Source organism: Podarcis filfolensis (genome assembly GCF_964270895.1).
Source record: "Podarcis filfolensis genome assembly, chromosome: 9".
Classification (NCBI taxonomy): Eukaryota; Metazoa; Chordata; class Lepidosauria; order Squamata; family Lacertidae; genus Podarcis; species Podarcis filfolensis.
This window is the reverse complement of record NC_139610.1, coordinates 18077527-18091037: the sequence shown is the minus strand read 5'-3', so window position 1 is coordinate 18091037 and position 13511 is coordinate 18077527. Positions and strand designations below refer to the sequence as shown.

Genomic DNA, 13511 nt, shown 5'->3' with positions numbered 1-13511 from the left:
GTGGCAGCAGCCCAGAATATGCCTTTCTCTGCAGCAGCCCCTAAGTTGTGAAATTCCCTCCCCATAGAGGTGTGTCTGGTTTCTTCACTATACAACTTTTGGAGAATCCTGAAGAAGCCTCTCTTTACAATGCCTTTTGACACCTGAGATGTGCACTTTCAGAGTCCACCCTATTCTTGTGACTGTACAAACAGGTCTTCATCTGACTTTCAAATTGTTGTAGCCCACCCTGGGACCTGTAATATACGTATTAATTACAATAATATTGGGGCCATTGGACATGGGATGCTGAAGAGAGAAATATTTTGTACTTCAGAGCAGTGGCTACAGCTGGACGGCCTTCTGAGGAGTTCCAGTCTGTTATTATTACTTATCTATTTGATTTATTAATCACTTAATACCTAAGAGTCTAAAAAAACAAAAGAACTTGGTTTCCTTACGAAAAGGATAATGCAGTCTTTGGGTTAGCAAAGATGCAGTCTTTAAAATCTCCCTTTGGGAGAGGTTCAGTTCACTTGTACCATTTGCTGAGTTGGGAGTCAGGCCACATGGCTCCTTTGCTTGTACAAAAAGAAAAGACTGAGAAGGAGCAGGAGCTGCTGAGAGCCTGCTAATATACACCCACTCCGGCAACTTGAGCTCAGGACTCAGGTTAACCATTTCATGCACACAAGTGTGAGGCAGTAACTGTATTACAACAGAAAGTAACCTGGACATGGGGACACTAGAGAGGAGAGATGGAGCAATACAAATGCAATGCTATTGCATGTTTACTGAAAAATAACACTATGGTGCTTACTCCATAGATAGTGCTTTTAGGACTGCAGCATAAGTCAGATATGAGGCCATATGGCAAAATGCAGGCTCCAGGGAAAGTAGCTGAATAAAAGCTGTAAAGGGCATTGATGCAACCTGAAAACTGTACACCATATTCAGATCCTTATTTGAATGTATGCTACCACCTCCCATGTTCCATCTTAAGACTCTTAAAAGCTACAGAATCATTGTTTTACCTGTGGGAAGGAAAATAATAATAAATATAGAAGATTACCCGTGTGAGGTAATTAATAAAAGAACTGGCTGGATCCCTAGATCCAAAGTATGGGGCTAATCACACTCTCCAGCAAGAGAGAGCCTCCCAGCAGAGTATTAAAATCACAGAATCATGCAGCACAGGGAAGTGTGAGCAATATAGGCTGTTAGACCCTTTAAATATCTTGTTTAGTTCGCTCACATTGCTTCCCCTTTCTACCCTGCTTGCAACTAATACTGGAGAAGGGAGGGTTAAAGAGTTTTTGACCTATGATTACTCAGTTTTAAAAAGAATGATCCTGTTAAAATTGAGTTACTGATGAGAGATAAATGGAAAATATGCACATTCTTAGACTAATCACTTAGATACAATATTCAAAATATGTCGTAATTCTTATAGCATTTGTGGATCTGCTTACAATGAAACATGTTAGTATGAACTGCTTTTGCTACCTAGTTACAGAACTCTGGTTAAATTGCAGAAATAAGCACATTAGCGTGACCTCACATTTCAGACAATACCACCTCTCAATTTCCCTGCCTCTTTCCTTATCCCTTGATATATGTAGCTTGCTTTATAAATGTTACTTGTTTCTCTGTGCACAGGTTGAAAAGTTGGTGTTACAGTGCCCTCTGCAGGATGGAATATGTCAAATCTGCCATTGACTAAGCAACTTCAGTAAGGAATATTCACAGTAAGACTTCCCCCTCTTCAGATTTTTTTCCTAGAGCAAATTGAAAGTGTTATTTAACTGTATTAAATATTAAAGCCAGGGTATTAACCAGATGACAATTTGCAAGCCTCAGCAGGTTTCAGGCTTTGAATTTACAATGCCAATGACCAATCCTAGATTTGGTAATTTTCGATATTACCGTATTTTTCGCCCCATAGGGCGCACCGGCCCATAGGGCTCACCTAGGTTTTTTTTTGGGGGGGGGGGAATAAATAAAAAAAAAATATTTCTCCCGACCCCAGCCCCCAGAACAGGCTGCTATCCGCAAGCCTAGGGAGCCCGGCGGGAAGTCGTGCCGGTCTCCCCAGGCTTGTGGATATCCTGGCTTCAGGATGCAGGCAGCTCTCTGCAAGCCATGGGAGGGCTCCCACGGCTTGCGGAGAGCTGCGTGAAGCCCGGGGCGCGCTCAGCTGAGCGCGCCCCGGGTTTCGGGATGCAGGCTGCTATCCGCAAGCCTAGGGAGCCCGGTGGGAACTCCTGCGGGCTCCCAAGGCTTGCGGATAGCTTCCTGAAGCCTGCATTCACCCCATAGGACGCACACACATTTCCCCTTCATTTTTGGAGGGGAAAAAGTGTGTCATAGGGCGAAAAATACGGTATGCATTTTCTCTCTCCTGCTAAACAAATAGTGGTTGTTGTTTTTTTAGTGATTTTTTTTTAAGTATCAGTTGCAGCAGAAATAAAATAATGCATGGGAAAACAGGGTGACTTTGCCAGATACCTAAAAGATAATAGTAATGATGGCACCAGGTGAATTTGTATGGGGAGGGAATTTCACAACTGGGCAGCACCAGTTTTTTGAAATACAGTGGTACCTCAGTTTTTGAATGCCAAAAACCCTTGCTTCTGTTTTTGAACATGCATTGGAAGTTGAACGGCTTACACTGCGTTTTTTAATTTTTTCTCCATTGAAATTGCAGACCGCCTCTGCGCCTTGGTTTTCGAACATTTTGGAAGCCGGAACGGATTACATTTGAAAACCAAGGTACCATTGTATATATCTTATATTGAGCATTTCTATGCCCTCTCCCATGATGTTAATTTTCTTAATGGCTCCCCTCTGTCCATTTGTCCATTAAACAATAATTTTTAAATTATAATGCCATGATGTAGACTTCAGGTCACATTAACTAGGTTTTCCTCCCATACTTTCTTGCAGCAGGAAGGGAAGCAGGCGCCCCTTCTCTGGCCAATGGATGGGACTAGGCTGGTCTTCACCTTGCCATTGTCTTCTTTCTGGGAGGGCAGGGGATACAGCACCCTAGTGTCCTTTGGTCCCCTGGTCAATAACAGAGGGCCTCCATTCTCTTCCCATCAGCTGTGCCAACAAACAATAATACATTTTAACTTGGCAAAATACTAAATTCAGAGAAGAGTTGGAGATGTTGCTGGATTACAACTTCCATTCTGCTGGGAATTCCATAGTTAAGGGTCGCCAGCACCCCCAAACTTCCAAGAGTGATGGAACTACCAAGAGGGCCCCTCTACTGATCTTAACGTTCAAGACAGTAGGAAAGGAGGCAGTGTTTCATATATTTGGGACTTTAGCTATTTAGGGCTATAAACACAAACAAGAGCACATTGAATTGAGCCTGGAAATGAACCGGCAACCATGCCCCTGTTTTAGACAGTGGGTTAAAAGGTAAAGGGACCCCTGACCATTAGGTCCAGTTGTGGCCGACTCTGGGGTTGCGGCACTCATCTCGCTTTATTGGCCAACGGAGCCGACGTACAGCTTCCGGGTCATGTGGCCAGCATGACTAAGCCGCTTCTGGCGAACCAGAGCAGCACACGGAAATGCCGTTTACCTTCCCGCCAGAGCAGTACCTATTTATCTACTTGCACTTTTTGGCGTACTTTCGAACTGCTAGGTTGGCAGGAGCAGGGACCGAACAACAGGAGCTCACCCCGTCTCGGGGATTTGAACCGCCAACCTTCTGATCTGCAAGTCCTAGGCTCTGTGGTTCTAAAAGGAACCCCAGTGGGGAATCTGCATGCTGTTTTTGGACCAGTTGAGCTTCTGCGTGGTCTTCAAGAACAGACCCATGTAGACTGTGTTACCATAATCCAATCTGGAAGTTACCAGAAAATGAAGTGCTAACCTAAATCCATTTATGATTTAGCAGAAAACATTACTATCTTATCAAGACCAAGTTATTGATTCAAAGTTCTTTTCTCATTTGTAAAGTCATATTCATTCTAAGGGACTTACACACCTCTTTAAAAATTGCTATTGTGCCTTTTTTGCCATTTCAGCATAATCCCATCCACTTAATCTGCCATTCTTCTCTGGTCAGGACTTTATCTTCTTTCCATCTCTGGCAAAAAAGACTGCAAGAATCAGAAGTCAGTAAGACCAAAACCTTAATAAAGAATGGGGATATTTTATTGTTTATCTTAAAAACCACAGTAAACAGTTAAAATCGTTAGTAGGATTGGATTAACACTTGTAGTTTAATGGTGAATTTTGGATACAATGGAGATGCAAAAGATCGGATTATAAAAGTTGCAGGAGGGAATGACTAACAATAGGACCCACAAAGGGGACTAAGGAAGTCCAGGAGATTTTTTGGAATCTTGTTTTTATGTTGTATGTTGGATATGTGATTACAAAACTTTAATTTGAAAAGCCAAATATATATATAAATATATATATATAGAGAGAGAGAGAGCGCGAGCGAGAGCCACTTAATCTCAGGGTTGTGGGTTCCTGCATGGCGGGGGGGGGTGGACTAGATTACCCCCCCGGGGGTCCCTTCGGACTCTACAAGTCAATGGAGGGTTAACGTGAAACCGCAGCCTTAGTTTTCCGCCGCACGATTCGGCGACAAGCGCTTTCCTCTGGGGCCGCCGCCGAGGGGTGCGGCCCGTGCGCTTTTGCGCGCCGCCCACCGCGATCCCCATGGGAGACAAGGGGAGGGTGCAGAAGAAGCCCTCCCCTTGCCTGCGAGCCGGCAGATCCGGGTCTTGCAGCGCTGCCTGCTAGACTGACGTGGTCGACGGAATCAAAACACCAGGCGAAAGGCAGAGCCGCTCCGCAGCTGCGCTGGCTGGCGTCTTGGGGCTGCGCCTCTTGCTCTCCAGATCCGAGCAAACCCGGTGAGTTGTTTGTGGCTGCCTCTCCGCATTCCAGCCTCAAGCTGTTTTTTTTTTCTTTTTCCCCTTCTTCTCCCTCCCAGGCTTGTCCTTCTTTTAATGGAGGAAGAAGGCGAAAGGAGGCAAGGAAAAGGAAAAGTTTCCCACCCCAGTTCTCTCTTCTGCTTTGGGGATGGGAGGCAAAACAAAAAAGTTTCTGGGAAAAGACTGCCCCTTGTTCCCTACTGCTGCCTTTTGCTTATTCTGGATCTTTGCAAGTATTTTAAACCCGCAAAATATGCAAGCCCTGCACTGATTTCCTGGCGGGAGGGGGGGGGTCATTTAAAACCGGATCTCTCCGTGTAAAAAGCCTGTTGCTGATCTTCCCTGTGCCAAAGGAGCCCCACCGACTTTGTTTTGGTGAGAGGCCGGCTGTGATAAAGAAGGAGAGCCGTTTGCTCGCTGGGGCTGGCGAAGCTTTTGTTTTTGGTCTTGCAACGGAGCAGAACTGCACACCTGATTTATACAGATTTGGTTTTGTTCCTGAATAAACGTTTTAATATTTCTTACGAGATGCATGATGCTGAACTCAAGGCAAGTTAAATTTCCAAGTGCCTGCAGAAGTTTAGGTTGCGAGTTGGGTACACCCACCACTCTGATGGCTTTTATGGCGTGAAGCGGTCTATAAATTTGTTTAACAAATAAAACAGTTAAAATTTAGTAAAGGCGGTGCCCTCAAACCCTTGTAAGCTAAACCCTACGCATGTTTACACAAGCTATGCGGAGTTAAGTGACTGACTTCCAGGTCAGCATGGGCACTTTTGTGGGAGTAAACTTCATTAAGCTCAATAGGACTTGCTTCTGAGTAAACAAGTATAGGACTGAGCAGCACATTAACTGGATCAGTTTTATATTATTCCTCTCTTTCTCTTGCTCTTTAATAAGCCAGGTCACACTGTGTTGACTTTGAGTTAAAACATCAGCTTCCTCCTTAATCTTTATAAAGAAATGTTTTCTGTTCACAATGGAATAGGGATCCCTGGAACAGACAACAGATGCCCCAGAAGCTATTACATTCTCAAGAGAGAACCTTGGGAGAAGGCTAGCGATGACGCTGTAATGCCAACCAATACTGAACATGGATGCTTTTAATTCTTATTTTTTTAAAAAAGTTAGGACTTCAGTCCTAAACATATTACTTGGTATTATTTAGCTAATTGGGCTTACCTTTAATACTAAAACATGCTGGCTTCAGACTTCCTATGCAGGGAGAAAAGATGAGGATCCAGCAATTACAGACAGACTATTGGCAAAAACTAAGATAGTTGTTATTTAACATCAACAGTGTACTTGTGTCATGTTATAAGTGTGAAATGAGTATTCTGAAATATCCTGAAAAAGGTATGACTCTTTTCCTGAGTGTGCTTTCACGGTGTTGTGGAGTTGCACGTTTATCATCCTAGTGTTGTAATTTTCTTGCTTTTCAGAATGCTCTGTACTTAACTAATGATTTTATTTTAATTACCATTATGATGTCAATTTCCTGGCTTTCACTGACCTGCACCTTACCCAGTGACTTTATTAGATCATTATTAGGATCAGTCTGACACTTTTTACATGTGCATTGCTTTGAGGAAATGTAGGTTACTAAATAAAAGTAAATAAATAAACAGCCAGAAGGGTCTCTGTCAATTAAATTAAAGGTTGCACAAGTTCATATGGGTGGTCCTTTTTAAAAAATAAAATAAATAAAACTTAGTAAGTTTTACAGAACATACAGAAAGTGGGAAAATAAAAATTTGAAGAACCTAGGACCATGGGACATATAACAATATCCCAAGAAGGCCGTTCTTCTGCTATCCTGGTCTCAATAACTTAGGTCACAAACTAAGATTGGGAAGATCTGGGTTCAGATTCTTCCTTAGCCGTGAAGCTTACTGAGTCACCTTTGGCCAGTCCCTATTTTCAGCCTTATCTAAGGGTGGTTCTGAGGATAAAATGGTTGAACTCACGTACATTACCCTGAACTGCTAGACAGGTCACCAGCCCTTTTTGGACTCATGGGCCTGTTTGTAATTTAGAGAGTCCTCCTCTGGTTGCTCCTCTCTCCTGCTCTCCTTGGATCAGTGGGTGGCCTCTGCTTGGAGAAATGAAAAAATAAAAAGTATCTGGGAACATAATGATTTTCTTTATTCTGCTAGATAAGTTTGTTAGCAGACAGGCTGGACACACTGTCTTTTTGCTAGGTTCTTGTTTATATTACAGTGGTACCTCGGGTTACATGCGCTTCAGGTTACAGACTCCGCTAACCCAGAAATAGTACCTTGGGTTAAGAACTTTGCTTCAGGATGAGAACAGAAACCGCGCTGCGGCAGCACGGCAGCAGCAGGAGGCCCCATTAGCTAAAGTGGTGCTTCAGGTCAAGAACAGTTTCAGGTTAAGAACGGACCTCCAGAACGAATTAAGTTCTTAACCCGAGGTACCACTGTACTGAGTGTTCTACCAGGACTTGACTATGAGCATTATTTCTTTCGGAAAGTTCATTCTGAAAACGCGCCGGGGACACACAGCTGTGTCTGCAAGGAGGATCTATAAGCTTGGAGCGTGGTCCTCTAACCCAGACCCATTGTAGTTGAAGAGATGGTGCTTTATGCTTGGTCTCCTCTCTTACAGCGAAAGTTACATTTTCCACACGGCATAGCTGTTGGTGCTTCCAGCAAGGGTCTGGAGTCTGCCTTGAAAAACAGCTTGAGGGTTTTGTGTGGATGGCCAACTGTTCAGTCATGCATTGCAGGGGTTGGACTCAGGACTCCAGGTGGGATCTGACCAGGGTAGAAAAGAGCAAGACCCTTATCAACTTCTGTTGATGCAGCCTAGAATAGCATTAGCTTTTTTTGTTGTTGCATCACTCTGTTGACTCATGTTAAGCTAGTGGTTCACCAAGACCTCTGGAACCTTTTCACATGTACAGTGGTACCTCGGGGTACAGACGCTTCAGGTTACAGACTCCGCTAACCCAGAAATAGTACCTCGGGTTAAGAACTTTGCTTCAGGATGAGAACAGAAACCGCGCTGCGGCAGCACGGCAGCAGCAGGAGGCCCCATTAGCTAAAGTGGTGCTTCAGGTTAAGAACAGTTTCAGGTTAAAACGGACCTCCGGAACGAATTAAGTACTTAACCCAAGGTACCACTGTACTGTACTGATTTGCAATAACTGGAGGTAGGGAATAAGGCCAGAAGGCCCAGCAGTGGAAGAAATAGGTTTGCTCTATTACTATGCATTCTTAAGGGACGCGGGTGGTGCTGTGGGTAAAACCTCAGCGCCTAGGACTTGCCGATCGTATGGTCGGCAGTTCGAATCCCCGCGGCAGGGTGCGCTCCCGTTGCTCAGTCCCAGCGCCTGCCAACCTAGCAGTTCGAAAGCACCCCCGGGTGCAAGTAGATAAATAGGGACCGCTTACTAGTAAGAAGGTAAACGGAGTTTCCGTGTGCTGCTCTGGCTCCAGAGCAGCTTCGGCACGCTGGCCACGTGACCCGGAAGTGTCTGCGGACAGCGCTGTCTCCCGGCCTCTAGAGTGAGATGAGCACACAACCCTAGGGTCTGTCAAGACTGGCCCGTACGGGCAGGTGTACCTTTACCTTTACCTTTATGCATTCTTAAATGCAAACCAGATCCACTAAAAAGGGTAAAAAAAAATCCCGTCAGCATTATTGACTCCCAACTGGTAATGAATTTGAGAGCAATCTTCACACCTTAACAGCAAGACTTTGTGGAGGGGGGCAGGCACCACTGCATCCACAGAGCTGCCGGTTGCGTTGGCCACAGCAGAAGGGAGGACAGGCGGGAAATGCCTCTTCACTACACCACCAGTGGTGGATGGAAGCATGCAAGGGACACTTGTCATCTGATGCAAGGTGATGTGTTCATGCCTATCTTTTTTAAGATTATTAATACTGTTGTGCCTTGTGCTTGCAGTTGTAATTCAGCTACACAGTTAAGTCACCTTAATGGCTTTATTTGGTACAGGTGTTGTGAATGTAAAATCATTTTACCATTGATAAAGTGCTAGTGCAATAACTATAGGATCTTGCTTCCAGTGGAAGTGGACGTTATTCCTTGTGAAATATCCATTGCATCATACTTGCAGATCTGGGCTGGGGGAGCTGTGGCCTTTCAGATGTTTCCTGACTGCAACTTGCATTGTCCCTGACTGTGCTGGTTGGGGCTGATAGGACTGGTACTTCATCAACATCTGGAGGACCACAAATCTCCATCTCTGTTGTAGATGAACCTGTGATATATAACCAGCCAGGAATCCATAATCTGAGTTATGAGTGTAAGGAGTTGCCTACTTCACATTATCTTTACTTTCATTAAAAAATAGAGCCCAAAGTGTTTTGTTCTATCTGCAGTGTTTAGAATAAAAAAACCCATTAGGACTTCAGTCCTGAACTGACCCTAGTGGAGTTTTAGCAGCCTATGTTAAGATTTGCAACCATGACATAAATATATTTTGGCATACTTTTATTTTGCAAGGTATTAAAAATATAAATGTTATGTAATACTGCTCAGTATGCACTTGTCTGCATTTGCATTTTCTTAACCACAACATACTGTTTTTAATTAAGGTTAAATGTTCTTTCTTACCGAAAATTTCTCGTTTCCTACTTTCGTATATATATTTAGAGGCAAAAAGCAGCAGAGGGTGTCAGTGCTTTAGTATTTTGCATTAGTGACTTGTGGCGGCTACCAGTGACGTTCTGTGTTTGTGGTTTTCAAAGAGGTTTCATAATAAGAAGACCAGTAGTGGCAGACAAACTGCCCAAATGAAAGTTTGCCTTCTACTTTCAAACGCCCCCTGCAATGTTTTGGGGTGTATTTTAGGGAAGATTCTCAATTTATATGGAGTAAGAGTGAGATCCAAGTGGGCCTAGGCTAGCCTTCCAAAGCGGGTGCCCACCAGTTGTTTTTGGGTTACAAATCCAATCATCTGTGACAGTTGGCTGGAGCTGATGAGAGCCGAAGGGCACCAGTTTGGGGAAGAGTGGCCTGGTACCCAACTGATAGGACTGTGGTCCCTAGACCATGCTGCAGAATCCTCTGAAATGTCCAGGAGTTTTGTGGCAGTCAGGGTATTCTCTGAAAACTAGCCCATATGAAAAGTGTTCCATGAAGGTAGGAAGTATGAAAATATTTGGAACATCTCTGAACATCTCTGCCTCCTTCATGTATAGAAAATCTGGGGTAGGGCTGAGGAGCCTCATGACCTCAAGGGTAGGACTAGTAGAAGGATCTCACAGCCCCTTTCTGTGCATGATGCCTCTTTGTGTGCTTCACATAGCCACTGAGTTAAAAGTGGTAAAGTAAAAGTAAACTTGATCAGATGGTGTGCCTTAGATTTAGCCCGCAATCCTATACACACTTGCTTGAGTATTAAGTCCCACTGACCTAAATGAAACTTACTTCTGAGCACAAAATGTATAGGATTGACAGTCTGTCATTTTTAAGAGCTTTAAAATATTTTGACATGTAGGAGATTACACATTAGATCAGAACACATACACACACACTTACAAGCGGAACTTCTCAGAATTCAGAGAACATCCTTGGTCTCCTTGATAATGATGGTTGTCTGGGGGAAAACAAGTGCTTCTTATTTACCCGGACAGCACCCATCAAATTTGCCTTTTTGCCGGCACTAGTGTAATTATGTTTTCAGTCCTGGCAGAACATTGTGTTTTGGTACATTGCGTTGCTGATACGTCCCATCCTAAGCACTTGCATGATAACCCTGCACATATTTAGAACTGGCCTGTTAATTCTGTACATTGCAGTCTACCAGGGAAGATGATTGTATCGCTACACTTTGAAAAATGATTTGATGTTAAAATATTTTCTGAAGATTGGGCTGAATGTAACATAGCCAGTGTGGTGTAGTGGTTAAGAGCGGTAGACTCATAATCTGTGGAACCGGGTTCGCGTCTCCGCTCCTCCACATGCAGCTGCTGGGTGACCTTGGGCCGGTCACAATTCTCTGAAGTCTCTCAGCCTCCCTCACCTCACAGAGTGTTTGTTGTGGGGGAGGAAGGGAAAGGAGAACGTTAGCTGTGAGACTATTTCGGGTAGTGATAAAGCGGGATATCAAAGCCAAACTCTTCTTCTTAATTGCTCCAAAACAAGTTGGGATTCAGACCCATCAAAGTAGTAAGAGTTCTGACTAACATAAGGAGTTGAGACGTGGGCTACGCACTTCAAATCAGTTGTACCGATGGCACTCTGAAGCAAACTTGGACAATGGACGTCCCAAAGTGGGGTTTGCAGTAGTAGGGCTCGCCTTACCATTGGAAAGAGTAAGATGTTTTGACCTTTAAAGCTCTATGCGGCCTAGGACCCACATACGTAAGGGGCTGCCTCTCCTGGTATGCCCCGCAGAGGACCTTAAGGTCCACAAATGACAACATTTTGGAGGTCCCAAGTCACAAGGTGGTTAGGTTGGTCTCAACTAGGGCCAGGGCCTTTTCAGTACTGGCCCCGACTTGGTGGAACACTCTGTCACAAGAGACTAGGGCCCTGTGGGACTTGACATCTTTCCGCAGGGCCTGCAAGACAGAGCTGTTCTGCCTGGCCTTTGGTTTGGACTCAGTCTGACCCTTATGTTTCCCTCCCCTTGCAGTTTTGACTTTTAAAATGAGGCTGCTTTTTAAATTGCATTTTAACCTGTATTTTAAGTTGTTTTTTTCTTTTTCTTTTTTCTTGCTATGTTTTTACTGAAATTTTATTGGTGTTAGCCGCCCTGAGCCAGGCTCTGGCCAGGGAGGGCGGGGTATAAATAAAATTTATTATTATTATTAGTCAACCGATTTTGTGCATCATTAAATTGTGTTTTTACTGTCATGAAAGTGGGGAGCCATTTTCTGCCTCATTGTGTGAAGACCAGCCTTGGGTACTGTTGTGGTGAGGGGAGGCGTTTGTTGCTCTGTCCCTAGAAGCAAAATGTTTTCTGCTGGGCCTGGGAAATCCATGTTTATGGATAGTTGCACTGGGCTGTCAAATGTGCCCCTCCTACAGCTACCTGAAAGGTTGGTTCTCACTTGGTCCCTCCCATATTACATCACTTGTTAATGCAGGGGTGAGGAACCTCTTGTAGCTGGCGGGCCAGATCCTTATCTCTCCCCCCCCCCCCAGTTCTGGCAGGTCATTTTGATAGCTAGGTGAGGCCAGAGGTCCCCTACCTCTGGATTAGGGTCTCATAATTCTTATAGTACAGTGGTACCTCTGGTTGCGTACTTAATTTGTTCTGGAGGTCCGTTCTTAACCTCAAACCGTTCTTAACCTGAAGCACCACTTTAGCTAATGGGGCCTCCCACTGCTGCCGTGCCGCCGCCGCACGATTTCTGTTCTCATCCTGAAGCAAAGTTCTTAACCCGAGGTACTATTTCTGCGTTAGCGGAGTCTGTAACCTGAAGCATATGTAACCTGAAGCGTATGTAACCCAAGGTACCACTGTACTCCCACAAGACATGGAAGAATAGTTGATGCAAGTCCTAGAAAGCTCTTAATCTGGATCCAATCCATCAGTGCTCTAATTTAGTTTTACTTGGTCATAATTTTTCCAGTTGATTTCAATGGAAACCCAAATTCAGCTGACTTAATCTGGATCCAACCTTTCACTTTTCACTTTTCTCTGTGAAACATGGAACACCAAGATGATCTTTTTGGCTATAGGTATTCAAATTTGCCTCATAAAGGTAGAAGAGGCAGCTTGATAGTAGCAGCTAAAATGTAGTCTGAAAATGTCTCAAACGGTGTGGGTCTTTCCCGCTGCACACACATTTTTACATGGCATTTAGGAATCTATTTATGATTGCACAGTGCAAGCTAGTAAATATATAGGATACTGGGCTTGCCTTGGTTATTGTCCATTTGCATTTGAAACTTCAGTGATTTACTGGTAATGTGGTGGGAGCTTTAGATTTGTGCACGCTTCAGCAGCCACTCAAAATGAGCAAATTGTCATAGTGAGACGTGGAACTGGGCATTTCTCAAAATGCCACCAACTCGTCTGACAGGTTTTTGTGAATTGGCCCATAAAAATGACAAACTTCACTGTGCAAAGAAGTATTTACTTACGTAATATTTTTTAATGAACCCCATAGCTTAACAATTGCTAGACTAGTATTTTTAGTCAATTATACTGTATTTAAAGGTAAAGGGACCCCTGACCATTAGGTCCAGTTGTGGTTGACTCTGGGGTTGCGACGCTCATCTCACTTTACTGGCCGAGGAAGCCGGCGTACAGCTTCCGGGTCATGCGGCCAGCATGGCTAAGCTGCTTCTGACGAACCAGAGCAGCGCACGGAAACGTCGTTTACCTTCCTGCCAGAGCGGTACCTATTTATCTACTTGCACTTTGACGTGCTTTTGAACTGCTAGGTTGGCAGGAGCAGGGACACAACAACGGGAGCTCACCTGTCGCGGGGATTCAAACCACCGACCTTCTGATCGGCAAGTCCTAGGCTCTCTGGTTTAACCCACAGAGCCACCCGCATCCCTTAATACTTTTATTTACCAATTAGTAAATAAAACAGATATAGGGTTGTATCCAATGCAGACTTGGTGGAAATAGAACAGACTTCTGCAGTGGGACTTCACCTTCTTTTTCCTTTCAG

The 13511-nt window shown here is 44.2% G+C and overlaps 1 protein-coding gene and 1 long non-coding RNA gene across 6 annotated transcripts in view; one reads left to right on the top strand and one right to left on the bottom strand.

The window, feature by feature from the left end:
* The window catches only part of SMIM14 (small integral membrane protein 14), a 35394-nt gene that overhangs the window by 1195 nt on the left and 20688 nt on the right, over positions 1 to 13511 (top strand). For 2 of the 5 annotated variants that reach the window (XM_083630892.1, XM_083630891.1), the window contains exon 2: positions 1639 to 1727. The gene's annotated coding sequence lies outside the window, so the exon portion shown is untranslated. Of the gene's footprint in view, positions 1 to 1638; positions 1728 to 2691; positions 4866 to 13511 lie in introns of those variants that run through there. The other 3 variants (XM_083630893.1, XM_083630890.1, XM_083630894.1) reach the window with 3 other exon arrangements.
* LOC310770327 lies at positions 4765 to 13500 on the bottom strand. The gene is made up of 3 exons (XR_014552074.1): positions 8487 to 13500; positions 7871 to 8115; positions 4765 to 7164 (listed from the first exon to the last, which is right to left on the bottom strand). It is a non-coding gene; the product is annotated as an uncharacterized lncRNA (long non-coding RNA).